The 26,952-nt window shown below is 30.1% G+C and overlaps 9 non-coding genes and 3 pseudogenes across 9 annotated transcripts; 9 read left to right on the top strand and 3 right to left on the bottom strand.

The window, feature by feature from the left end:
• The first annotated feature begins 497 nt into the window (after window positions 1-497).
• LOC125371271 lies at window positions 498-703 on the top strand (annotated as a pseudogene).
• Window positions 704-1,294: 591 nt separating this feature from the next.
• On the top strand, window positions 1,295-1,490 carry LOC112535635. The gene has a single exon (XR_003079720.2). It is a non-coding gene; the product is annotated as a U2 spliceosomal RNA (small nuclear RNA).
• A 590-nt stretch (window positions 1,491-2,080) lies between these two features.
• On the top strand, window positions 2,081-2,277 carry LOC125371262. The gene has a single exon (XR_007217562.1). It is a non-coding gene; the product is annotated as a U2 spliceosomal RNA (small nuclear RNA).
• An 8,008-nt stretch (window positions 2,278-10,285) lies between these two features.
• LOC112535627 lies at window positions 10,286-10,456 on the bottom strand (annotated as a pseudogene).
• A 1,030-nt stretch (window positions 10,457-11,486) lies between these two features.
• Window positions 11,487-11,647, bottom strand: LOC125371272. Its single transcript, XR_007217572.1, has one exon. It is a non-coding gene; the product is annotated as a U1 spliceosomal RNA (small nuclear RNA).
• A 1,486-nt stretch (window positions 11,648-13,133) lies between these two features.
• LOC112537109 lies at window positions 13,134-13,253 on the top strand. The gene has a single exon (XR_003081025.2). It is a non-coding gene; the product is annotated as a U5 spliceosomal RNA (small nuclear RNA).
• A 5,192-nt stretch (window positions 13,254-18,445) lies between these two features.
• On the bottom strand, window positions 18,446-18,563 carry LOC112537551. Its single transcript, XR_003081291.1, has one exon. It is a non-coding gene; the product is annotated as a U5 spliceosomal RNA (small nuclear RNA).
• A 410-nt stretch (window positions 18,564-18,973) lies between these two features.
• On the top strand, window positions 18,974-19,170 carry LOC112537550. The gene has a single exon (XR_007217569.1). It is a non-coding gene; the product is annotated as a U2 spliceosomal RNA (small nuclear RNA).
• A 590-nt stretch (window positions 19,171-19,760) lies between these two features.
• On the top strand, window positions 19,761-19,957 carry LOC125371268. Its single transcript, XR_007217568.1, has one exon. It is a non-coding gene; the product is annotated as a U2 spliceosomal RNA (small nuclear RNA).
• Window positions 19,958-20,530: 573 nt separating this feature from the next.
• Window positions 20,531-20,736, top strand: LOC125371269 (annotated as a pseudogene).
• A 589-nt stretch (window positions 20,737-21,325) lies between these two features.
• On the top strand, window positions 21,326-21,521 carry LOC112537275. The gene has a single exon (XR_003081149.1). It is a non-coding gene; the product is annotated as a U2 spliceosomal RNA (small nuclear RNA).
• A 590-nt stretch (window positions 21,522-22,111) lies between these two features.
• Window positions 22,112-22,307, top strand: LOC112537274. Its single transcript, XR_003081148.2, has one exon. It is a non-coding gene; the product is annotated as a U2 spliceosomal RNA (small nuclear RNA).
• The last annotated feature ends 4,645 nt before the right edge of the window (window positions 22,308-26,952 follow it).

Genomic DNA, 26,952 nt, shown 5'->3' with positions numbered 1-26,952 from the left:
TATATGACAATACTTTAAACGACTAATTCACTCACTCGTTAATACATAATTTTATTTGATATTCGATTTATTTTCTTTCACCCATATATTAGACTTTTTATTATTTTTCATTAGGTGAAAACTTAAAAGGACCAAGCGATTATTTATTAAAATAGCCCACCTTCTACGTTGTTGAAGGAAATAAAGAAAAATAATAAAAAGAAGTGACAACAATGGTAAAAAAATTAGTATAAAATAAATATTATATTAGTAAAAAAGAAAAAAAAAGTAAAGGTAAAATAATATTTATTAAAAAATATAATATTTTATGTAATTTTCTCTGTAAAATATTTAAATTTCACCATACACTTTTAGTTGAAAGAAATAGGAAAACAAAACTTGCAAATGTATTATGAAACTGTGAACTCATGACAAAAGTATATATCCCACATTGAGAAGCCAAAAGAAAACTGCTAGAAGAACAAGTATAAAAGGGAAGTGAAGTTAACAAACAAAGCATACCTTTCTCGGCCTTTTGGCTAAGATCAAGTGTAGTATATGTTCTTATCAGTTTAATATCGTTTAATATCTAATACGTGAATCATTGATTCACATGATATTAAATTTATTTTTTTAGGGAGACGGCTCATCACAATAGCTTGCTATTGGAGTCCTTGAGTGTTGCTTGTGTGTTGCACTATAGCACAGGCCTGGTGCAACCCTCCAAATCTAGTTCAATTATATGTCCTTTTTTTTATTATAAGAGACAATAAGTTGAGTTGAAAGAGAAGGTGAGTGAAATTAATTGAGTTTAGATATGACAATACTTTAAATGACTAGTTCGCTCACTAGTTAATGCATAATTTTATTTGATATTCGATTTATTTTCTTTCACCCATGTATTAGATTTTTTATTATTTCTCATTTTGGTGAAAAATTAAAAGGAGCAAGTGATTATTTATTAAAATAGCCCACCTTCTTCATTGTTGGAGGAAATAAAAAGAAACAAGAAAAAGAAGTGACATCAATGGTAAAAAAAATTAGTATAAAATACATATTATATTAGTAAAAAATGATAGAAAAAATAAAGTAAAAATAATATTTTTTTAAAAAATACAATATTTTATGTAATTTTCTCTCTAAAATATTTAAACTTCATCATACACTCTTAGTTGAAAGAAATAGGAAAACAAAACTGGCAAATGTATTATGAAACTGTGAACTTATGATAAAAGTATATATCCCACATTGATAAGCCAAAACAAAATTGCTAGAGGAACAAGTATAAAAGGAAAGTGAAGTTAAAAAACAAAGCATACCTTTCTCGGCCTTTTGGCTAAGATCAAGTGTAGTATCTGTTCTTATCAGTTTAATATCTGATACGTGAATCATTGATTCACATGATATTAAATTTATTTTTTTAGGGAGAGGGCTCATCACAATAGCTTGCTATTAGAGTCCTTGAGCGTTGCCTGTGTGTTGCACTATAGCACAGGCCTTGTGCAACCCTCCAAATCTAGTTCAATTATGTGTCTTTTTTTTTTATTGTAAGAGACAATAAGTTGAGTTGAAAGAGAAGGTGAGTGAAATTAATTGAATTTGGATATGACAATACTTTAAACGACTAGTTCTCGGACTGGCTAATGCATAATTTTATTTGATATTCGATTTATTTTCTTTCACCCATGTATTCAATTTTTTATTTTTTCTCATTTTGGTGAAAAAGTAAAAGGAGGAAGTGATTATTTATTAAAATAGCCCACCTTCGTCATTGTTGGAGGAAATAAAAAGAAACAAGAAAAAGAAGTGACAGCAATGGTAAAAATAGTATAAAACAGATATTATATTAGTAAAAAAGAAAGAAAAAAAGTAAAGTAAAATAAAATATTTTTTTCAAAATACAATATTTTATGTAATTTTCTCTCTAAAATATTTAAATTTCACCCTACACTCTTAGTTGAAAGAAATAAAAAAAACAAAACTGGCAAATGTATTATGAAACTGTGAACTCATGACAAAAGTATATATCCCACATTGAGAAGCCAAAGAAAAACTGCTAAAGGAACAAGTATAAAAGGAAAGTGAAGTTAACAAATAAAGCATACCTTTCTCGGCCTTTTGGCTAAGATCAAGTGTAGTATCTGTTCTTATCAGTTTAATATCTGATACGTGAATCATTGATTCACATGATATTAAATTTATTTTTTTAGGGAGAGGGCTCATCACAATAGCTTGCTATTGGAGTCCTTGAGCATTGCCTGTGTGTTGGCACTATAGCACAGGCCTGGTGCAACCCTCCAAATCTAGTTCAATTATGTCTTTTTTTTTGTTCTAAGAGACAATAAGTTGAGTTGAAAGAGGTGAGTGAAATTAATTGAGTTTGGATATGACAATACTTTAAACGACTAGTTCTCCAACTGGTTACTGCATAATTTTATTTGATATTCGATTTATTTTCTTTTGCCCATGTATTAGATTTTTTATTATTTCTCATTTTAGTGAAAAAGTAAAAGAAGCAAGTGATTATTTATTAAAATAGCACACCTTCTTCATTGTTGGAGGAAATAAAAAGAAACAAAAAAAAAAGAAGTGACAAAGAATGGTAAAAATAGTATAAAATAGATATTATATTTGTAAAAAAAGAAAGAAAAAAGAATTTAATTACCAAAAACCACGAATTGGAAATTAAGATTTCGGAGTGAAATCGAGATCGAGATTGTGCCGATGATGAAGGTAGCAGCACTGTTTCCTCACGCTCCAACTTTTGGTATTCTTCCAACTAATCTTTTCTTCCTCCTTTAGCTTCTTTATCCACTTCCACTTATTCTTCTTGTAATTCCTCTGCTTTAATGCTTCTTGTTTACAAAATGAAATTTTGAAGATGTGAGATAAATTGTCAAATTTGATATTATTGATTTAAAGTGTTTGCTTTGATATTATTGATGTTTGCTTTTAGGTATTTGAAAGATTATATCTATATTAATAATGAAAAAGAAATAAAATTGAGATAGTAAATTTTGGGTATTTGATTTTTCAAAGAAATTAAGCACATGGTGTGACAGCCTGACCTAGAGAGTGGTCCGATGAGGACGGGTAGTGGACGCCGGGGCAAAGATAGGATGTCTGGATAAGGAGCGGCTACTAGCAGGCTTTTAGAATGGCAGCACTCTAAGGTACGGGGGTATATGAATGAATCGAATTGCACATTGAAATGGGGCGGGGAATGGTTGATAATATATATGTAAAGAGTTAGAACTAATAACATGAGGCACTTTTTGGCTGTTTGGATGTGGAGTTGTAGGAACTCCAAAATTGGTTCAGAGAAATTCCAGGATGGGGGGCCTCTTGTGAAGTTCTCGAATCCACCAAAGGACAAAATCGTGAGGCCAGTGGGGACCAAAGAGAACAATATCTCGTGTGATCTGGTTCCGGGACTTTACAAATGGTATCAGAGCAAGACCCCTCTAGTAGATGTGTGGTTTGAGGACAAACCAGGCAGAAGCTGGTGGGCATGTGACAGCTTGACCTAGAGAGTGGTCTGATGAGGGCGGAAAGTGGATGCTGAGGCAAAGATAGGATGTCTGGACAAGGAGCGACTATTGGCAGGCTCCTAGGATGCCAGCACTCTAAGGTGCGGGGGTACATAAATGAATCGAATTGCATATTGAAATGAGGGGTGGGGGGAATGGTTGATAATATATATGTAAAGAGTTGGAACTAATAACATGAGGTGCTTTTTGGTTGTTTGGCTATGGAGTTGTAGGAACTTCAAAGTTAAACGTACTTGGTTCAAAGAAATTCCAGGATGGGGGACCTCCTGTGAAGTTCTCGAACCCGCTATAAGGACAAAACCGTGAGGCCAGTGGGGGCCAAAGCGAACAATATCTCATGTGATCTGGTTCTGAGTCATTACAAATGCTATCAAAGTAGGACCCCTCTAGTAGATGTGTGGTTCGAGGATGAACTAGGCAGAAGCTGATGGATATGTGACAACCTGACTTAGAGAGCGGTCCGATAAGGGCGGGAAGTGGATGCCGGGGCAAACATAGGATGCCTGGATAAGGAGCGGCTACTGGCAAGCTTCTAGGATGACAACACTCTAAGGTACGGGGGTACATGAATGAATCGAATTACACATTAAAATGGAGCGAGAAATGGTTGATAACATATATGTAAAGAGTTTGAAATAATCACATGAGGCACTTTTTGGTTTTTTAGCTGTAGAGTTGTAGGAAATCAAAAATTAAACATGCTTAGTTCAGAAAAATTTCAAGATGGGAGACCTCCTGAGAAGTTCTCGAACCCGCCAAAAGGACAAAATCGTGAGGCCTTTGAGGGCCAAAGCAGACAATACCTCATGTAATATGGTTCCAGGTAATTACACATAGTCTTCTCTATAGTAATGGAGATCCTTTATTGGCTGAAGCTCTCAGTTGTGATGGTGATGAGGATAATAATGATGGAGAAGGGTCGTAGGTGGTGAAGGTGATGTTCTCTTTTTAAAAAAATCAAAGTTACAGGTTTCTTAAAATTAAAAATTAGAATTGATATTGAAAATGTTATTGGATAACGATGTTATTTGCAATTGAGTCTCCGTCTATTCAGGGAGTTTAGAATACAGTTAAAATATTTTTATGTATTTATTTGCACTAAAAAATAGATTAAGGGCTTATCTGCTCCTTGCTTCAAACGTTAAGAGCTTATTTGCATCTTTTTCCAATATGATATCCTATTTCAAAGCCCTTTTTTTAAAGAACTTGTTTCCCTTGAGAATAATTATATTGAAATGAGAAAACAATCATTTAGTTGATGAATCACAAAATTATCTTTTAATATATCCTTAGATCTTTCATTTTTCATAAGATTGGTTACGAGAGCAAGAAGGTAACACTGCAGCATTATATATTAAAATGTTGATTCTAATTTACAGAAATCTTTAGTAGATTTGTGCAGCTTGCCTCTTCAAAATCAAGAAAAGTTAATAGCATATTTGGTTGGGGTGCATCAGGCCCATGGAATAATGCAACGAGGATTCCAGTATTTATATATGACTCATTTATTTATATATGACCTATTTAAAGTTTATATGGGTACTTGAATTTATATAATTCATATAAACCCTTATCCATTTATTTATCTGATTAGTGTTAATTTAATTAGATATAATTATATGTCAAGATGTACTTGTTTTATTTTATGAATGACAAACATGATAATTTCCATTTAAAGAAATTTTGTTCTCTTATTTTCATATTTTAATTTACTTTTAAACTAAAATTTGACGAATTTAATTAAACTACTTAACTATTCATTTTCTTTATAAATTATGGTATATTACTTTCTCTATTATGAAATAAATATAGTTTTAAAAAATATTATTTTAAATTAAATGTTATTTTCAGCAACTAATGGTAATTTCCTTTCGAAAAGAAAAGAAGTAACTAAATTAGTTACTTCTTTTCTTTTGGATAGGAAATTACTTTTTTTCTAGTTTTATCGTTATTCAATGTAAGAGAAAGTATTAATGAAGTAGGAAAAAAGTAATTCACTAAAGTGAAAAGAATTTTATAGAAATTTTATATATTTTAATAAATTGATATTTTACCCATAAAACTATTTTTATTATAATTGAGACAATTTAATATTCTATATTTCTTAATTCTTGTGTGTGAGCTTAAAATGACTTATTTAAGGACATAAATATTGTCAAATTGAAACTTTTTAAGTTTCACATTGAAATTTAAACTTTATATGTTTTGTTTATTAAATATTTTTAAAATTTAGTTTCTATTGATCGAAGCTACTGATATTCAATTCTGATCGATTTGATTTTTTTGCTCACCCTTAGTTTTATGGGATAAATTTTTCAAAAGCTACTAGAATTAGAAAAAATATGACATATTGATTTCTTATTTGTAAGGTGATTAAATTGCAATCAAAACTAAAGTTGAATGATAGGTCCAAATTATGTATTTATATTTAGGATGTTTTAGTGCTTTAATAGTATGTTTTATATATATAATATGAGAATAATATATACTTTTACCTCATGTAAGCTTAATTGTCTATTTTCTTATAATATTAGCCAAAAGAGGAAAATATGAAGAAAAATACTCAAAAAATGAGCTTAAATAGAACTGCTGATTTCAAAGGCCCAAGATTAAGACGTGTGGATCTGCTATTTGCTATGCTAGCCGAATTATAAAAGGCCCAAGGAGGGCGTTTTAGTCATTGTATTATTATTAGGATTTATATTAAGAGTTATTGTAGGATAATATTTGATGGAGATAATGATACCTCTAGTCTTATATATTAGATAGACTTATATTGTGTATTAGAGACACCATCTTTGTTTCAATCTATGTTGATAAAAAAAACTTTAGTTACATTATTGTTTGAGTGGTTAAAGAAAAAGGCACATCACTATCTCATTCATTAAATCTAGGCTTAAAATAAAGAGATTACTAAGTAAATGGCTAGGCTAAATACTGCCTTTAGCACATAGTTTTAAATTACAAGCATTTGCTTTTGCATTGCATATTTACTTTATAATTTATTTTATTTATTTTATAAATATCCTACTTTCTGAGAATACTAGTTTAGAGTGTTTAAATTTATTTTTATTATTTTATGTTGATAATTAGACTATATAATAAGTGACATAATAATTCCTTGAGAGATTGACATCGAGGTGAATTTATCGCTTTACAAAAAGAACGGTTCGTGCACTTGTGAGTACTAAATTAGACATATCATTGAACGATTGAAAAAAAAAAATTACAATTTTATGACTAAATTACATCTCATAGTTCCAACCATTTTTGTGTTGATGTGGTCGGTAGATTATTTCTCTAGCTTCCACGTCACCACTCACCTGTACATAATTAATCCTAGTAAGCTTAAAAATCTTAATTCCCAAGTGCAATTGCAAGGTATGAGTTCAAGGTAGGGGAGCTGAGAGAATGTTCAACAACTAACCAGGATTAGTTGTGTCCAAATAGGAGGTGATGTAGTAGTTAGTGGGAGAATCTGGCTGTCATATTATTACATAATAATAAAAAATAATGTTACATGATTTATTGTTGGTTAACTAGGGTATTATTTTTTGTGATTATTGAGTCGAGATATTAAATGGATATAATAGTTATAATAATAGTATCGTTTATGCATTTTGCCTACATCTTGTTCTTGCATAGCAGGTACTACATCAACCGCCTTAGGCTTTTCTATAATCAAATTTAGCAATTCTTGCTCAACCCTTAAGCTCTATATAGGTTTAAAAGCCTCCACAAAGTTATCATTAATAATTTGTCTCTTCTTTTTTTCTAGATTGTTCTCTGCTATTTTTGAGTTGATAAAGAGCATAACGAGATTCTCCACCCTCCAAACTATACTCAAGCATGTTCCAACAATGATCTTGGTCTAATTTTGATGGGCTCTTATAATTAAATCGCTTCATATATGTTGTAACCCCATTATGATGAAGTTTTGAGCTATTACCTAATCTCACTATGCCAAGTCCTTGCGGTGGAGACAATCCTGCGATTGATATTATGGTCCCGACCAGGGGTTATCTTCTTTAATATTGTGAAGAAGTAAAGACCTTTATGATTGCCCAACTTGTCTCTACCAGACTTCTTCCATATTTTTCAAGGATCTTCTTTACTGTAGAAATCACAATATTTCATAGGAAGCTAGTTTTCAATAGATGAAAATCTGCCATTGTTCCTTATGTATAGATAATAAGTTACCAACTCTTTCTCAAGTGGACAAAATCTTAACCCAATTGCCATATTTGTCCATGGAGAAGAACTGTTTTATGTTTCTTGCATCTTGATCAACCAAGTGTTTTGTGTTTTGGGTGGATAAAACCTTAGAAAGAGCTACTTGATCAACTAATTAACAACGAAATTTAAGGATATAATGATATTGATTATATATGTCTCTTAACCGACAATGTATTGCTACTTTTACACATCCTGTATAACACTGGTGGGTAGAAAAATGGGTGAGTCAAATTTAGAAAGAGGATAAACAAATAACAAATGGAAACAGACAATGATTGAAATAAACATATATATTATTATACTATTTATAAATACTTTTCTACTGAAGAAAATACTACTATTATTTTGAAAATAAATATTTGATCAAAGGCATTCTAACTGCACAAATGAAATTTTATTAACTAAATAGATAAATAATCTCTTCATTATGTATGTGGAACTGCAATACATTTTCTCATCTGAGGTCAACATATTCTCAGCTCATTTTAAAACAATGTCGGTAATAGTTTAAGATCTGAGATCATGTCAAGTAAAATAACATCAAATAAAATCAATAATTTAGTAGAAACCAGTATACACTCATAGATGTACCTTACTAATTCCTGGCAACTTTGGGCACTCAGACATCTTAACCATGCAGCCCAAAGCGGAAATTCTAGTCATACGCGTGCAAACAATAAGCCCCTAAAAAGCACCTCCTAGCATATGCCATAAAAACAATGTGTATACTAAGCGTTGTCACAAAGACAATATATTGTGATAACATTTAATGTCCAATGTGTGATCTCATAAGTCATATAATCATTTATCCAGTTATGTAAAATCATAATCACATATAAAATAAAGCCAAAAATATAATTCTCTATTCTCAATTTCTATACCAAATAATGAAGTTCAAATACATTTAAATTAACTAACTTCTAAAAGAAACATTTCAACAATTCATGAGAATATAAATATAAATAATATACTACTCAAAGATACGATATTATTAGTTTATCCACTCACCTAGTATGTAGGGCCTGACCCACTATGCTTTCACTAAACTTTCTGTTAATTTTCTCCAGATTGCTATTCGAGCATACAATCCTAAAATTCACCGATAAACATCTCCAATTATAGCTCATCTGGAATGTAAAATATATCTCTATTCTTAACCAATGTTTATTATCCTATATCTAAAATATAATTCTAACTTTTTAATTTTGATCTTATTTTAGCTTAATCCTATTAATTTCCTTTTCATTTTGATTAATTAATTCTACCGAAAATCTGACAGCACCTCCCTATAAAATGAACTAGTTTCCCTAGTAAAAGGAGTTCACAACCTGTAAGAAAGTAAACATAATGTATCTCATAATATTTTTTCATCCGAGACCTCCAAAGTTTATTGAATTTAATCTATCATGAACAAAATCATTCATCATTCACAATTGTCTAATAATTATTTTTAGCTTGTCTAAATATTTTCCAGCACATGAAATTCCATTGTAATTATTTTCCTCTATACCGATTAATAACTAGATTAATACTAATTATTACTCCTATTTATTTATTTTCTAACATTAATATTTATTTGCCGACTATTTTAATTAACCCTGAGTATAAAAATAAAAATTGATCTACCCCACAAATCAAGCATCACATCCGATCTACTTATTTCATGCCAACAATATTATTTATCATATAGCTAATATTAATTCTATTTATTTTTCTAATCACTTAAGTGTAAATTTTACTATATTTATTTATTCTAAAAAACTATAATATTCTTCTGTAATTATGTCAATTATTTACTAATAACATAATCGAATTTAATTATTGATTAATCACTTAATTAAAATCTCAATTATATATAATTAATTTATTATTGCAGATTTCTGGCTAAGATTTTAAGTTCCGATAAATCTTATTTTCTAGTTAATTAACTTCACTTTTTAAATATGTGTAAAGCAACTAGTAATAGAGTCTTTGTAAGATTATCATATCGCTCAACTTTACTAAATTTAATAATACATTTTAATTTTCCAAAGATACATTCATAGATACACTAAATCATTTTTCTCAAATTAATACCAATGTATTTTTAATCAACAATTTTAAAATTATTAGGCTAAATAATTTAATCAGATGCGAGATAAGGCAGTTGGCTCACCTCTAGCCGTCGAAGTCCGATAGACAATCTGAATGTGTCCATGAACTCAAAATGATGCTTAAAGAATGAGTCCAGCATATAATTCTCTAATCTAATCCCCGATCATCTCAAAATGCACCGAACAATTTTCAACCATTAATTTTTCAAAAGAGTCCAATTACCACGATATTGGTGTTATCGGAAAGCTTGTGATGAGGAAGCTTGTCATCGAAAGAGCAGTTGACAATTAACTAATTAAATATATTCTTTATTTTACTAGGTCGTGCATGAATAATAAATATAATCAATTTTATAAGAGGTATAATTTTAATCAATTAAATATTTATAAATTCAGAAGTATGACAAAATTAAACGGTAGATTTGGTTGGGTTGCACCAGCCCATGCATGAGGATTCCGGTAGCAAGCCACTGTAGTTAACCCTCCCATTAAAAAATTTAATTTAATATCATGTGAATCAATGATCCACATATTAGATATTAAACTGATAAGAACAGATACTACACTTGATCTTAGCCAAAAAGCCGAGAAAGGTATGCTTTTCTCAATACCTTCACTTCCCTTTTATTATCCCTTTCTCTCACATTCTTCTTTTGCTTCGTTGATGTGGGCTGAAATGTTAGTGTTCGAAGACTGTATAAACATTGAAACATTGGCTCCTTGTAGCAATTGAATTGCTGGTTTTTAAGATTGTTATGTTAAAAGAGAATATATCTTGCCAATATGTTCAGCTTTGTTTCTACTGTGAGAATTTAGATCCATGAACAAATCAAGTACAAGAAAAGAAATTAAGGAATGATTCTTGGAGTTTGCAGCTCCAACATCAAGGAGTGTTAACTTTATGATTTTTGAAGCTGCATTAGTTATATTTTGTTCTTAGTCTTTAGGCAAATAAAATATCATTCCTTATTTTAAGGCAAATAAGGTAGTCAATAATCAGTTTAGATTTTCTTGATTTGTAGCAGACTTTTCTGAATTTTAATTTTAAAATCTTGCTGTATAAATAGGGCTTAGCTATTCAATGAACAATATGATTTATGCAAATTCTTAAAAATACTTTCAGTTCTTGCTTACCAACACATTCTTCTTTTGCCTCGTCAATGTGGGCTGAAATGTTAGTGTTCTAAGACTGTATAAACATTGAAACATTGGCTCTTTGTAGCAATTGAATTGCTGGTTTTTAAGATTGTTATGTTAAAAGAGAATATATCTTGCCAATATGTTCAGCTTTGTTTCTACTGTGCGAATTTGGATATTCCATCCGTGTACGAAAGAAAAGAAATTAAGGAATGATTCTTCTAACTGTCTGACTAAACAACACCAGTTGCAGTAAGAGTCTGCTAGTAAGAGTATCAGCTAGATTTTGCAGGGCTTAGTAGCTCAACCCAGTCACAAGCTATTGTAAATTCAATATCAGTAGGATCAGTAATTCACAGTTCTGAAAGGACTACTTATACACGTTGATAGGACTCATCCCTCAAAATGAAGCTGCTTTAAATTTTTCACCAGACATGTCTCTAGTTTCATAGGTTTCCCGGAGTTAGTGGCAAGTTTAGAATTGGCATGGAAAGGGGCCGCGCGAACGCAGGCCCCCACTATCACAAATTATGACGTAGGCTCTCCCACTTGGGGAGACCTTAGGCAGGTGCATCTCCTAAGTGCAATGGAGACCAACTACCTAGGCCATGAACTTTCTTGATCGCCCATTGACCCCGTCCAGGTAAGTATGTTTGCTTGATGCTATTTGCTTTCTATTTATATTCCATGTTTAATACTTCTCCGTAATACTTATTCCGTGTGGGATAAGATTTTTATAGCAATGACATAGTCCAATATATTTTGGTTGTTATGTGCAGTGCTCCATTTTCTTTTCTTCATTTAAAATTCGTACAGATGTTCATTTCCTTCATCTTAAAGTCAAGGTAAGTCACTCTTGAAATCTTAGCTTAGTGCACAATACCAAGAACAGCTATATTTATGTCCATTTGAGATCTCTTGCATTTGAACACTGGCAATTTGCTTAGTTAGTTCTGAGGAACCGTTGCTTATCTTTGGTAAGTTAGTGAACTGGTTCTTGCATTCAATTATACTCTAATAGTTAACTCTGGTATAGGTACAGGTTTCCTTTGTGTATATACCTGATAAAATAGTTAATTATTCTCTAACAATTTTTGGAAGGGCTCTTCATCAATCCAAGTTCAATCCTTTCAATTTTACCTTTAACATTCGACCTTTATCAATACTTTGCCTATGCAAGCTTTTATCTAGTGTTTGGTAGTTTCATACTGATACTGTCGTGGAGGTATCATTGCAGTTAAATGTTTATTCTTTTTTGAGACATAATTAATGGAAAAAAAGAGCCTTTTAAGCCTAAAACAATATAATTAGAAATGGTTTCCACTGCATCTGCCCTATGACAAACACTTCCTTTTCTTTCTTTTTTTTTTTCTTTTTAATGATTACAACAGTTTGATTTCCCATTTCAGAAGACCAACTTTAGTACAGTTCTTCGTTACTATTGGGATCAAAATTTTGAAGTACTTAATTTCACCATTATTAAAACTTGTCATGCCGAGGATGAAAATGATTTTGTTGACATGAGGAAATAATGATTTAGTTGATTCGATTTGGTTTTGAATTGTTTCCCACTCGAAAGCAAAGGAGAAGGTAACGAGTGGAGCATTATTTTAAAATCCTGATGCTAACAGGCAGAAATCCTCAGTAGAAATGTGCTTCTTGTCTAAACTCGGAAGCCAGGGTGAAGCTCCAGGATTAAGGAAAGTTAAAAGTAGATTTGGAAAGGATAAAGCTCACGTAATAAAGTGAATGATAGGTTTGAAGCAGAACTTGAGATGAAGAAGAAAATAAGTTAAAACTATTTAAGAAGAAATAATAGACTTTAGTATAAGTTCTTGCAATCATAGAGGAAACTCTTGTTGAAGATTTTAAAAATAGTTGCACTCTTTATTTTCTTCACGTAATAAAGAAAATATTGCTTTAAATACAACTGAAATATCGTTTAAAACATGATATTGTTGGAATAACAGAAATTAACTAACTGTGAAAACTGGCAGGATGCTCCCATGTTATGTGGTACAAATATGCAAGAAATTTGCTAGGTTATATGATGCAATCCCACATGGGTTTAAAGCTATCAGCCATGACTGAGGACCCGCAAATATAGCAGTAACGCAATTGCAGGATGAGAGATATGGAGCCACGCAATAAGCACATAGCGAACTATTCTTTCGCCTTTTACTAAAGAATACCGTGTGCTTGTTGCTTTGAGTTGGCATACAGTAATTTTTGGAAGGGGTCTTCTCTTGTTAGGGTTGAGCCTTTTATCAATTCAATTTCTTTATACTTTTTTCAATAAATTAAAGTACCCATTGTTCAAACTTTGATATAGTGTTTGATAGCTCTTATCACATGCATAGGGTATCTTTACGTTGTTTATTTTTGGGTTGGCACTTCATTTCTAATGATCTTTTTATCCACTTCAATATGCAATTAACGAAAAATACTTGTAACGATCTTATTTTCCACTTCCATATGCAACTAACGAAAAACACTTGTAACGTTAAAAAAAAGGAAGAGGCTTTTAGGCCTAAAAGAGTAGAATAAAATAAGAGAAATGGTTTCCACATCAACTGCTCTATGCCCAAACATGAGAGGAAAAAGGTGCAAATAAGCCCTTAACTTTTGGAGTGAGGAACAGATAAGCCTCTACTCTTTTTTTCTAGCACAAATAAATACGTAAAAATGTTTACTCTATTCTAAGCCTCTATCAGACGGAAATTCTTTTTGAAACAAACTTTTGTTTAACACACTGAGAAAGGAGAATAAACAATATATTTTATTTAATAATTATAAATTTTAATATACTTAACTTTATTATTAAAATAAAAAATCAAAATCAAAACCCATTCCTTTTTTCGAGCACATCTACCATCACAACTGCATAATTCATTCCATCTCCTTCTCTTATCACACCAACCAAGAATTTAATTATCAAAAACCACGAATTGGAACTTAAGATTTTGGAGTGAAATCGAGATCGAGATTGTGCTGATGATGAAGGTAGCAGCACTGTCTTCTTGCGCTCCAACCTTTGGCATTCTTCCAACTAATCTTTTCTTCCTCCTTTAGCTTCTTTATCCACTTCCACTTATTCTTCTTGTAATTCCTTTGCTCTAATGCTTCTTGTTGACAAAATAAAATTTTGAAGATGTGAGATAAATTGTCAAATTTGGAATTATTGATTTAAAGTGCGTTTGCTTTGATCTTATTGATGTGTTTTTTTTAGGTATTTGAAAGTTTATATTTATATTAAGAATGAGAAAGAAATAAAAATTGAGATAGTAAATTTTGGGTATTTGATTTTTCAAAGAAATTAAGCACATGGTTGGGCTTTTGGTTATTTTGCTGATGATAATGGTTGGACTGGAATGTTGCTCACTAGGTAAAACCTTCTGTTAGATTCTTAAAATGTTGATAGTGTTATATTTTTCATATGTTGGCCATATTGGTATTGGTGGTATAATGAGGAATCATGAAGGTGTAATGGTAGCTGCGGTTCTCTATAGTAATGGAGATTCTTTATTGACCGAAGCTCTCAGTTGTAGTGGTGATGGGGATAATAGTGGTGGAGATGGGTTGTAGGTGGTGGAAGTGATGGCTTTTTAATTTTTCTTTTAAAAAGAAATCAAAGTTATAGGTTTCTTAAGATTTAAAATTAGAATTGATTTGAAAATGTTATTGGACAACAATATTATTAGCAATTGAGTCTCCGTCTATTCAGGGGGCTTAGAATACAGTAAAAATATTTTTATGTATTTATTTGCACTAAAAAATAGATTAGGAGCTCATCTGCTCTTTGCTTCAAACATTAAGGGCTTATTTGTATCTTTTCCCAATATGAAATCCCATTTCAAAGCCCTTTTTTAAAGAACTTGCTTCCCCGTTCTCAACACTAGCTGAAAATAATTATATTGAAATGAGAAAACAATATGATTTCTCCCTTTCGAGCGTGGATTTATGTCTCATCCCACTTGATGATCAAGTAAAGCATCAATGCCACCGGCCAAACCATCATACTAAACAAATATTAGAAAAAGAGGTACACAGGAGATCACAAGTTATTTGTTCTTCTCCGTACGGCTGAGCGTAAGGATCAAATCGAATTGATTTAGACACTAGGGTAGACAAGAACACAAAAGAAAGGAAGGACGCGAGCGATAAGTCTATATTTTTTATTTCACACGAGGTAGAAAACTGAAATAGTATGCTCATTAACCTCAAATATTAGTAGATTTGTGCTGCTTGACTCTTCAGAATCAAAAAACAGTATCAGGCCCATGGAATAATGGGAAACGAGGATTCTAGTATTTAAATATCAACCATTTAAAGTTTATATGTATACTTTAACTTATATAATCCATATAAATTTTTATCCATCTATTTATCTAATTAGTATTAATTTTATTATTTTTAATAAATTTTTTAAATATATTATTATTATTATTATTATTATTATTATTATTATTATTTATTATTATTATTATTATTATAGATTTTAGTTTCTATTATTCTTATTATTAGTATTTAAATTTGGTAAATTATTTTAATTTTATCATTATTATTATTATTATAAATAAATTTAACTAGCATAATTTTTTTAGTTCTCTCAATTTTGTCTCTACAATTTTATTAGCATCACTTTCTCTATAATAAAGTTCTTTTTTAAGCTTCTTGATATATTAGCATTTTAATTCTTTGTTTTATGTTTTTGCATTAAATTTATTAATAAGAAGCATACGAGATTCAAAAAAAACTTTTTGTGGAAATCTTTTATCTTTTATCTTTTTTTATATATTTTTAATGAATTTTATTGTGATATAATTATGTATCAAGATGTACCTGTTTATTTCTATAAATTACAATCATGATAATTTCCATTTAAAGAAACTTCGTTCTTTTATTTTCATATTTTTATTTATTTTTAAACTAAAATTTGACGAATTAAATTAAATTACTTTACTATTCATTTTCTTTATAAATTATAGTATATTACTTTCTCCATTCTGAAATAAGTATCGTTTAAAAAATTATTATTTTAAATTAAATGTTATTTCCAGCAACTAATAGAGTATTAGTTACTTCTTTTCTTTTCGAAAGGAAATTACTTCTTTTCTAATTTTATCTTTATTTATTGTAAGAGAAAGTATTAATGGAGTAGGAAAAAAAGTAATTCACTAAAGTGAAAAAAAATTATATAAGTTTTATATATTCTAATAAATTGATATTTTACTCATAAAACTATTTTTATTATAATTAAGACAATTTAATATTATATATTTCTTAATTCTTATGTGTGAGCTTAAAATGATTTAATTGGGGATATAAATATTGTCAAACTGAAACTTTTTAAGTTTCACATTGAAATTTAAAACTTTATATGTTTTATTTATTAAATATTTTTATAATTTAGTTTCTATTGATCGAAGCTACTAATATTCAATTACGATCGATTTGATTTTTTCGCTCACCTTTAGTTATATGGGATAAATTTTTTAAAAGCTACTAGAATTAGAAAAAATATGACATGTCAATTTCTTATTTTTAAGGTGACTAAAGTACAATCAAAATTAAAGTTGAATGATAGGTCCAAATTATATATATATATATTTAGGATGTTTTAGTGCTCCAATAGTATGCTTTATATATAAAATATGAAAAAAAAAATATACTTGTACCTCATGTAAGCTTAATTATCTATTTTCTTGTAATATTAGCCAAAAGAGAAAAATATAGAGAAAAATACTCAAAAAATGAGCTTAAATAGAACTGTTGATTTCAAATGTCCAAGATTAAAACGTGTGGATCTGTTATTTGCTGTGCTAGCTGAATTATACAAAGCCAAGGAGGGCATTTTAGTCATAATATATTATTAATATGATTTATATTAAGAGTTATTGTGAGATAATATTTGGTGGAGATAATGATACCTATAGTCTTATCTATTAGATAAACTTATATTCGGTATTAGAGATGCCATCTTTGTTTCAATCTATATTGGTAAAAAAACTTTAGTTACATTATTAGTTTGAGTGGCTAAAGAAAAAGGCACATCATTATCTCATTCATTAGATCTAGGCTTAAAGTAAAATAAGGAGATTACTAAATAAATGGCTAGGCTAAATACTGTCTTTAATATATAGTTTTAAATTATAAGCATTTGCTTTTGCATTGCATATTTACTTTATAGTTTATTTTATTTATTGTATGAATATTCTACTTTCTCATAATACTAGTTTAGAGTGTTTAAATTTAATTTTATTGTTTTGTGTTGATAATTAGTCTATATAATAAGTGGCCTCATAATTTCTTGGGAGATCGACATCGAGATGAATTTACCGTTTTACTAAAAGAATGATTCATGAACTTGCGAGTACTAAATTAGATACATAATTGAATGATTGAAAAAAAAATTACAATTTTATGACCAAAATGAAACTAAGTGCAAGGTTTAGTGACCATTTATATTATTATCCCTTCAAAAATTTAAGATTTCAAATTTAATACTTTATAAAAAGAAGCACATTTATTTGTTAATAATATAAAGAAAAATTTAGAATAATTATAAATATAAATTTATAAATGAACATAGTTTTGAAAGTAAAAAAAATAATTCTATTGAAAAGAAAAAAAAATAATAGAAAAAATTCAAATAATAAATCTTGAGAGTAACATAAATGAATAAGTATGATGATCTAAACATATGTGATTCATTAATTTTTTTTTTTTAAATGTGTCTCGATTACTATATAATTTAATATTTTAAATTAAAAAGATATTTATTTAGAATTTTAATTTAATAAATAAGTGAGACTTAAAAAATATCTAAGATAGCATGTTAAGTATTTTTATGGCGATGACATAGTCCAACATATTTTGATTGCTATGTCAGCTTCTCTTTTTTGTTTTTCTTCTTTTCTTTTCCTTTTCATGTAGTATCCATGTCATCATCAAGAATAATTGAGTCCTCAAGATCAGAAGGCCAACGCATGGAAGCTGCCAGAGCCAGGATATCATGCTTTTCCATAGGCGCCAGTACTATATCAACTGCCACCCCTTGATTTTCTTAAAAATTCAATTCTTGTTCTTCAATGGCAAGTTCCATATAATCCAGTGCCTGTCGATTTTCCCGATAGTTCTTCTGCAATTCTTGTTCTTTCGCAACATCGCATCCTCTTGATTCTTGTCTATATTCATTGGTAATTCTTCTTCAACCCCCGAGCACTTGTCAAATTCATTGTTTGCTTTGGTACATGTTTCGTTTCAAGATTCATTGACTATATAATTGCTTATATGTATTCGAACTGTGGACCTCTGATTTATGGATTCGGATACAAGAGCACCAGCAAAGTGTTTCAAAGAAAGGAACCGATATATAATTTACAGAGACAAATGTTATATCTTATTCAATAAGATTGAAAAGGTTGAACCGGGAATAATAAAGGGCTCAACTCTAATAAGAATAGGGCCCTTCCAAAAATCATTGTATGCCACTGTAAACAGCAAGCACACGGTATTCTTTAGTAAAAGGCGAAAGAATAGTTCGCTTTGTGCTTACTGCATGGCTCCATATCTTGTAAACAGTAATTGCCTTCGCCTATATCTGCAGGCTTGAGTCATGGGTTATATCTTTAAAACAATGTGGGATTTTGGCATTCTATTAACAACATAACCTTGCAAATAAGAAGCATATTACATGTTCCCTTCTGTTAAATAGGAAATTACACCGGCTACCACTTTTACAGGTGGCTTTTGAAAGTTTATATTTGCAAATGTCTTTCATATTTGTACCATGATCTACTAAGCTAAGCCAATAACATGACAGTTTCATAATTTCCGTTATTCCAACATTATTACATCTCAAGAAAGTCGATTGGGAAACAGCAGAACATTGGCAATTGAAAATTATCCGTAAAAACTAAGATTTTGAGAATGTGAGAAATGCTTGTTGTTATCTGTGAAGTTAACAAACAAAGCATACTTTTCTCGGCCTTTTAGCTAAGATTAAAGTGTAGTATCTGTCCTTATTAGTTTAATATCTGATACGTGAATCATTGATTCACATGATATTAAATTTACTTTTTTAGGGAGAGGGCTCATCACAACAGCTTGCTATTGGAGTCCTTGAGCGTTGCCTGTGTGATGCACTATAGCACAGGCCTAGTGCATCCCTCCAAATCTAGTTCAATTATATGTCCTTTGTTCTTTGTTCTAAGAGACAATAAATTGAGTTGAAAGAGGAGATGAGTGAAATTAATTGAGTTTAGATATGACAATATTTTAAACAACTACTTCCCCCACTAGTTAATACATAATTTTATTTGATACTCAATTTGTTTTCTTTCACCCACATATTAGATTTTTTATTTTTTTCATTTCAGTGAAAAAGTAAAAGGAGCAAGTGATTATTTATTAAAATATTCCACCTTCTTCTTTGTTTGAGGAAATAAAAAGAAACAAGAAAAAGAAGTGACAACAATGGTAAAAATAGTATAAAATAGATATTATATTAATAAAAAAAAAAGAAACAAGTAAAGTAAAAATAATATTTTTTTTCAAAATACAATATTTTATGTAATTTTCTCTCTAACATATTTAAATTTCACCCTACACTCTTAGTTAGAAAGAAATAAAAAAATAAGACCGACAAATGTATTATGAAACTGTGAACTCATGACAAAAGTATATATCCCACATTCAGAAGCCAAAAAAAAAAATGCTAGAGGAACAAGTATAAAAGGAAAGTGAAGTTAACAAACAAAGCATACGTTTCTCGGCCTTTTTGGCTAAGATCAAATGTAGTATCTGTTCTTATCAGTTTAATATCTGATACGTGAGTCATTGATTCATATGATATCAAATTTATTTTTTTAGGGAGAGGGCTCATCACAATAGCTTGCTATTGGAGTCCTTGAGTGTTGCTTGTGTGTTGCATTATAGCACAGGCCTGGTGCAACCCTCCAAATCTAGTTCAATTGTGTGTTCTTTTTTTTTATTATTTTAAGAGATAGATGAGAGAAATTAATTGAGTTTTTATATGACAATACTTTAAACGACTAATTCACTCACTCGTTAATACATAATTTTATTTGATATTCGATTTATTTTCTTTCACCCATATATTAGACTTTTTATTATTTTTCATTTAGGTGAAAACTTAAAAGGACCAAGCGATTATTTATTAAAATAGCCCACCTTCTACGTTGTTGAAGGAAATAAAGAAAAATAATAAAAAGAAGTGACAACAATGGTAAAAAAATTAGTATAAAATAAATATTATATTAGTAAAAAAGAAAAAAAAAAAGTAAAGGTAGAATAATATTTATTAAAAAATATAATATTTTATGTAATTTTCTCTCTAAAATATTTAAATTTCACCATACACTCTTAGTTGAAAGAAATAGGAAAACAAAACTTGCAAATGTATTATGAAACTGTGAACTCATGACAAAAGTATATATCCCACATTGAGAAGCCAAAAGAAAACTGCTAGAAGAACAAGTATAAAAGGGAAGTGAAGTTAACAAACAAAGCATACCTTTCTCGGCCTTTTGGCTAAGATCAAGTGTAGTATATGTTCTTATCAGTTTAATATCGTTTAATATCTGATACGTGAATCATTGATTCACATGATATTAAGTTTAATTTTTTAGGGAGAGGGCTCATCACAATAGCTTGCTATTGGAGTCCTTGAGTGTTGCTTGTGTGTTGCACTATAGCGCAGGCCTGGTGCAACCCTCCAAATCTAGTTCAATTATATGTCCTTTTTTTTATTATAAGAGACAATCAGTTGAGTTGAAAGAGAAGGTGAGTGAAATTAATTGAGTTTAGATATGACAATACTTTAAATGACTAGTTCTCTCACTAGTTAATGCATAATTTTATTTGATATTCGATTTATTTTCTTTCACCCATGTATTAGATTTTTTATTATTTCTCATTTTGGTGAAAAATTAAAAGGAGCAAGTGATTATTTATTAAAATAGCCCACCTTCTTCATTGTTGGAGGAAATAAAAAGAAACAAAAAAAAGTGACATCAATGGTAAAAAAAATTAGTATAAAATACATATTATATTAGTAAAAAATGATAGAAAAAATAAAGTAAAAATAATATTTTTTTTAAAAAATACAATATTTTATGTAATTTTCTCTCTAAAATATTTAAACTTCATCATACACTCTTAGTTGAAAGAAATAGGAAAACAAAACTGGCAAATGTATTATGAAACTGTGAACTTATGATAAAAGTATATATCCCACATTGATAAGCCAAAACAAAATTGCTAGAGGAACAAGTATAAAAGGAAAGTGAAGTTAACAGACAAAGCATACCTTTCTCGGCCTTTTGGCTAAGATCAAGTGTAGTATCTGTTCTTATCAGTTTAATATCTGATACGTGAATCATTGATTCACATGATATTAAATTTATTTTTTTAGGGAGAGGGCTCATCACAATAGCTTGCTATTAGAGTCCTTGAGCGTTGCCTGTGTGTTGCACTATAGCACAGGCCTTGTGCAACCCTCCAAATCTAGTTCAATTATGTGTCTTTTTTTTTATTGTAAGAGACAATAAGTTGAGTTGAAAGAGAAGGTGAGTGAAATTAATTGAATTTGGATATGACAATACTTTAAACGATTAGTTCTCGGACTGGCTAATGCATAATTTTATTTGATGTTCGATTTATTTTCTTTCACCCATGTATTCAATTTTTTTATTTTTTTTCATTTTGGTGAAAAAGTAAAAGGAGGAAGTGATTATTTATTAAAATAGTCCACCTTTTTCATTGTTGGAGGAAATAAAAAGAAACAAGAAAAAGAAGTGACAGCGATGGTAAAAATAGTATAAAACAGATATTATATTAGTAAAAAAGAAAGAAAAAAAGTAAAGTAAAATAAAATATTTTTTTCAAAATACAATATTTTATGTAATTTTCTCTCTAAAATATTTAAATTTCACCCTACACTCTTAGTTGAAAGAAATAAAAAAAATAAAACTGGCAAATGTATTATGAAACTGTGAACTCATGACAAAAGTATATATCCCACATTGAGAAGCCAAAGAAAAACTGCTAAAGGAACAAGTATAAAAGGAAAGTGAAGTTAACAAATAAAGCATACCTTTCTCGGCCTTTTGGCTAAGATCAAGTGTAGTATCTGTTCTTATCAGTTTAATATCTGATACGTGAATCATTGATTCACATGATATTAAATTTATTTTTTTAGGGAGAGGACTCATCACAATAGCTTGCTATTGGAGTCCTTGAGCATTGCCTGTGTGTTGCACTATAGCACAGGCCTGGTGCAACCCTCCAAATCTAGTTCAATTATGTCTTTTTTTTTGTTCTAAGAGACAATAAGTTGAGTTGAAAGAGGTGAGTGAAATTAATTGAGTTTGGATATGACAATACTTTAAACGACTAGTTCTCCAACTGGTTACTGCATAATTTTATTTGATATTCGATTTATTTTCTTTTGCCCATGTATTAGATTTTTTATTATTTCTCATTTTAGTGAAAAAGTAAAAGAAGCAAGTGATTATTTATTAAAATAGCACACCTTCTTCATTGTTGGAGGAAATAAAAAGAAACAAAAAAAAAAAGAAGTGACAGCAATGGTAAAAATAGTATAAAATAGATATTATATTTGTAAAAAAAGAAAGAAAAAAGAATTTAATTACCAAAAACCACGAATTGGAAATTAAGATTTCGGAGTGAAATTGAGATTGAGATTGTGCCGATGATGAAGGTAGCAGCACTGTTTCCTCACGCTCCAACTTTTGGTATTCTTCCAACTAATCTTTTCTTCCTCCTTTAGCTTCTTTATCCACCTCCACTTATTCTTCTTGTAATTCCTCTGCTTTAATGCTTCTTGTTTACAAAATGAAATTTTGAAGATGTGAGATAAATTGTCAAATTTGATATTATTGATTTAAAGTGTTTGCTTTGATATTATTGATGATTGCTTTTAGGTATTTGAAAGATTATATCTATATTAATAATGAAAAAGAAATAAAATTGGGATAGTAAATTTTGGGTATTTGATTTTTCAAAGAAATTAAGCACATGGTGTGACAGCCTGACCTAGAGAGTGGTCCGATGAGGACGGGTAGTGGGCGCCGGGGCAAAGATAGGATGCCTGGATAAGGAGCGGCTACTGGCAGGCTTTTAGAATGGCAGCACTCTAAGGTACGGGGGTACATGAATGAATTGAATTGCATATTGAAATGGGGCGGGGAATGGTTGATAATATATATGTAAAGAGTTAGAACTAATAACATGAGGCACTTTTTGGCTGTTTGGATGTGGAGTTGTAGGAACTCCAAAATTGGTTCAGAGAAATTCCAGGATGGGGGGACTCTTGTGAAGTTCTCTAATCCACCAAAGGACAAAATCGTGAGGCCAGTGGGGACCAAAGAGAAAAATATCTCGTGTGATCTGGTTCCGGGACTTTACAAATGGTATCAGAGCAAGACCCCTCTAGTAGATGTGTGGTTCGAGAACGAACCAGGCAGAAGCTGGTGGGCATGTGACAGCTTGACCTAGAGAGTGGTCTGATGAGGGCGAAAAGTGGATGCTGAGGCAAAGATAGGATGTCTGGACAAGGAGCAACTATTGGCAGGCTTCTAGGATGGCAGCACTCTAAGGTGCGGGGGTACATAAATGAATCGAATTGCATATTGAAATGAGGGGTGGGGGGAATGGTTGATAATATATATGTAAAGAGTTGGAACTAATAACATAAGGTGCTTTTTGGTTGTTTGGCTATGGAGTTGTAGGAACATCAAAGTTAAACGTACTTGGTTCAAAGAAATTCCAGGATGGGGGACCTCCTGTGAAGTTCTCGAACCCGCTAAAAGGACAAAACCGTGAGGCCAGTGGGGGCCAAAGCGAACAATATCTCATGTAATCTGGTTCTGAGTCATTACAAATGCTATCAAAGTAGGACCCCTCTAATAGATGTGTGGTTCGAGGATGAACTAGGCAGAAGCTGGTGGACATGTGATAACCTGACTTAGAGAGCGGTCCGATAAGGGCGGAAAGTGGACGCCGGGGCAAAGATAGGATGCCTGGATAAGGAGCGGCTACTGGCAAGCTTCTAGGATGACAACACTCTAAGGTACGGGGGTACATGAATGAATTGAATTATACATTAAAATGAGCGAGGAATGGTTGATAACATATATGTAAAGAGTTTGAAATAATCACATGAGGCACTTTTTAGCTTTTTGGCTGTAGAGTTGTAGGAAATCCAAAATTAAACGTGCTTAGTTCAGAAAAATTCCAAGATGGGAGACCTCATGAGAAGTTCTCGAACCCGCCAAAAGGATAAAATCGTGAGGCCTTTGAGGGCCAAAGCAGACAATACCTCATGTAATATGGTTCCAGGTAGTTACACATAGTCTTCTCTATAGTAATGGAGATCCTTTATTGGCTGAAGCTCTCAGTTGTGATGGTGATGAGGATAATAATGATGGAGAAGGGTCGTAGGTGGTGAAGGTGATGTTCTCTTTTTAAAAAAATCAAAGTTACAGGTTTCTTAAAATTAAAAATTAGAATTGATATTGAAAATGTTATTGGATAACGATGTTATTTGCAATTGAGTCTCCGTCTATTCAGGGAGTTTAGAATACAGTAAAATATTTTTGTGTATTTATTTGTACTAAAAAATAGATTAAGGGCTTATCTGCTCCTTGTTTCAAACGTTAAGAGCTTATTTGCATCTTTTTCTAATATGATATCCTATTTCAAAGCCCTTTTTTTAAAGAACTTGCTTCCCCTGAGAATAATTATATTGAAATGAGAAAACAATCATTTAGTTGATGAATCACAAAATTATCTTTTAATATATCCTTAGATCTTTCATTTTTCATAAGATTGGTTACGAAAGCAAGAAGGTAACACTGCAGCATTATATATTAAAATGTTGATTCTAATTTACAGAAATCTTTAGTAGATTTGTGCAGCTTGCCTCTTCAGAATCAAGAAAAGTTAATAGCATATTTGGTTGGGGTGCATCAGGCCCATGGAATAATGCAACGAGGATTCCAGTATTTATATATGACTCATTTATTTATATATGACCTATTTAAAGTTTATATGGGTACTTGAATTTATATGATTCATATAAACCCTTATCCATTTATTTATCTGATTAGTGTTAATTTAATTAGATATAATTATATGTCAAGATGTACTTGTTTTATTTTATGAATGACAAACATGATAATTTCCATTTAAAGAAATTTTGTTCTCTTATTTTCATATTTTAATTTACTTTTAAACTAAAATTTGACGAATTTAATTAAACTACTTAACTATTCATTTTCTTTATAAATTATGGTATATTACTTTCTCTATTCTGAATAAATATAGTTTTAAAAAATATTATTTTAAATTAAATGTTATTTTCAGCAACTAATGGTAATTTCCTTTCGAAAAGAAAAGAAGTAACTAAATTAGTTACTTCTTTTCTTTTGGAAAGGAAATTACTTTTTTTCTAGTTTTATCGTTATTCAATGTAAGAGAAAGTATTAATGAAGTAGGAAAAAAGTAATTCACTAAAGTGAAAAGAATTTTATAGAAATTTTATATATTTTAATAAATTGATATTTTACCCATAAAACTATTTTTATTATAATTGAGACAATTTAATATTCTATATTTCTTAATTCCTGTGTGTGAGCTTAAAATGACTTATTTAAGGACATAAATATTGTCAAACTGAAACTTTTTAAGTTTCACATTGAAATTTAAACTTTATATGTTTTGTTTATTAAATATTTTTAAAATTTAGTTTCTATTGATCGAAGCTACTGATATTCAATTCTGATCGATTTGATTTTTTTGCTCACCCTTAGTTTTATGGGATAAATTTTTCAAAAGCTACTAGAATTAGAAAAAATATGACATATTGATTTCTTATTTGTAAGGTGATTAAATTGCAATCAAAACTAAAGCTGAATGATAGGTCCAAATTATGTATTTATATTTAGGATGTTTTAGTGCTTTAATAGTATGTTTTATATATATAATATGAGAATAATATATACTTTTACCTCATGTAAGCTTAATTGTCTATTTTCTTATAATATTAACCAAAAGAGGAAAATATGGAGAAAAATACTCAAAAAATGAGCTTAAATAGAACTGCTGATTTCAAAGGCCCAAGATTAAGACGTGTGGATCTGCTATTTGCTATGCTAGCCGAATTATAAAAGGCCCAAGGAGGGCGTTTTAATCATTGTATTATTATTAGGATTTATATTAAGAGTTATTGTAGGATAATATTTGATGGAGATAATGATACCTCTAGTCTTATATATTAGATAGACTTATATTGTGTATTAGAGACACCATCTTTGTTTCAATCTATGTTGATAAAAAAAACTTTAGTTACATTATTGTTTGAGTGGTTAAAGAAAAAGGCACATCACTATCTCATTCATTAAATATAGGCTTAAAGTGAAATAAAGAGATTACTAAGTAAATGGCTAGGCTAAATACTGCCTTTAGCACATAGTTTTAAATTACAAGCATTTGCTTTTGCATTGCATATTCACTTTATAATTTATTTTATTTATTTTATGAATATCCTACTTTCTGAGAATACTAGTTTAGAGTGTTTAAATTTATTTTTATTATTTTATGTTGATAATTAGACTATATAATAAGTGACATCATAATTTCTTGAGAGATTGACATCGAGGTGAATTTACCGCTTTACGAAAAGAACGGTTCGTGTACTTGTGAGTACTAAATTAGACACATCATTGAACGATTGAAAAAAAAAATTACAATTTTATGACTAAATTACATCTCATAGTTCCAACCATTTTTGTGTTGATGTGGTCGCTAGATTATTTCTCTAGCTTCCACGTCACCACTCACCTGTACATAATTAATCCTAGTAAGCTTAAAATTCTTAATTCCCAAATGCAATTGCAAGGTAAGAGTTC

The sequence above is a fragment of the Ricinus communis genome, chromosome 9 (assembly GCF_019578655.1).
Source record: "Ricinus communis isolate WT05 ecotype wild-type chromosome 9, ASM1957865v1, whole genome shotgun sequence".
Classification (NCBI taxonomy): Eukaryota; Viridiplantae; Streptophyta; class Magnoliopsida; order Malpighiales; family Euphorbiaceae; genus Ricinus; species Ricinus communis.
The sequence above is the reverse complement of the archived record's forward strand: the minus strand, read 5'-3'. Positions and strand labels throughout refer to the sequence as shown.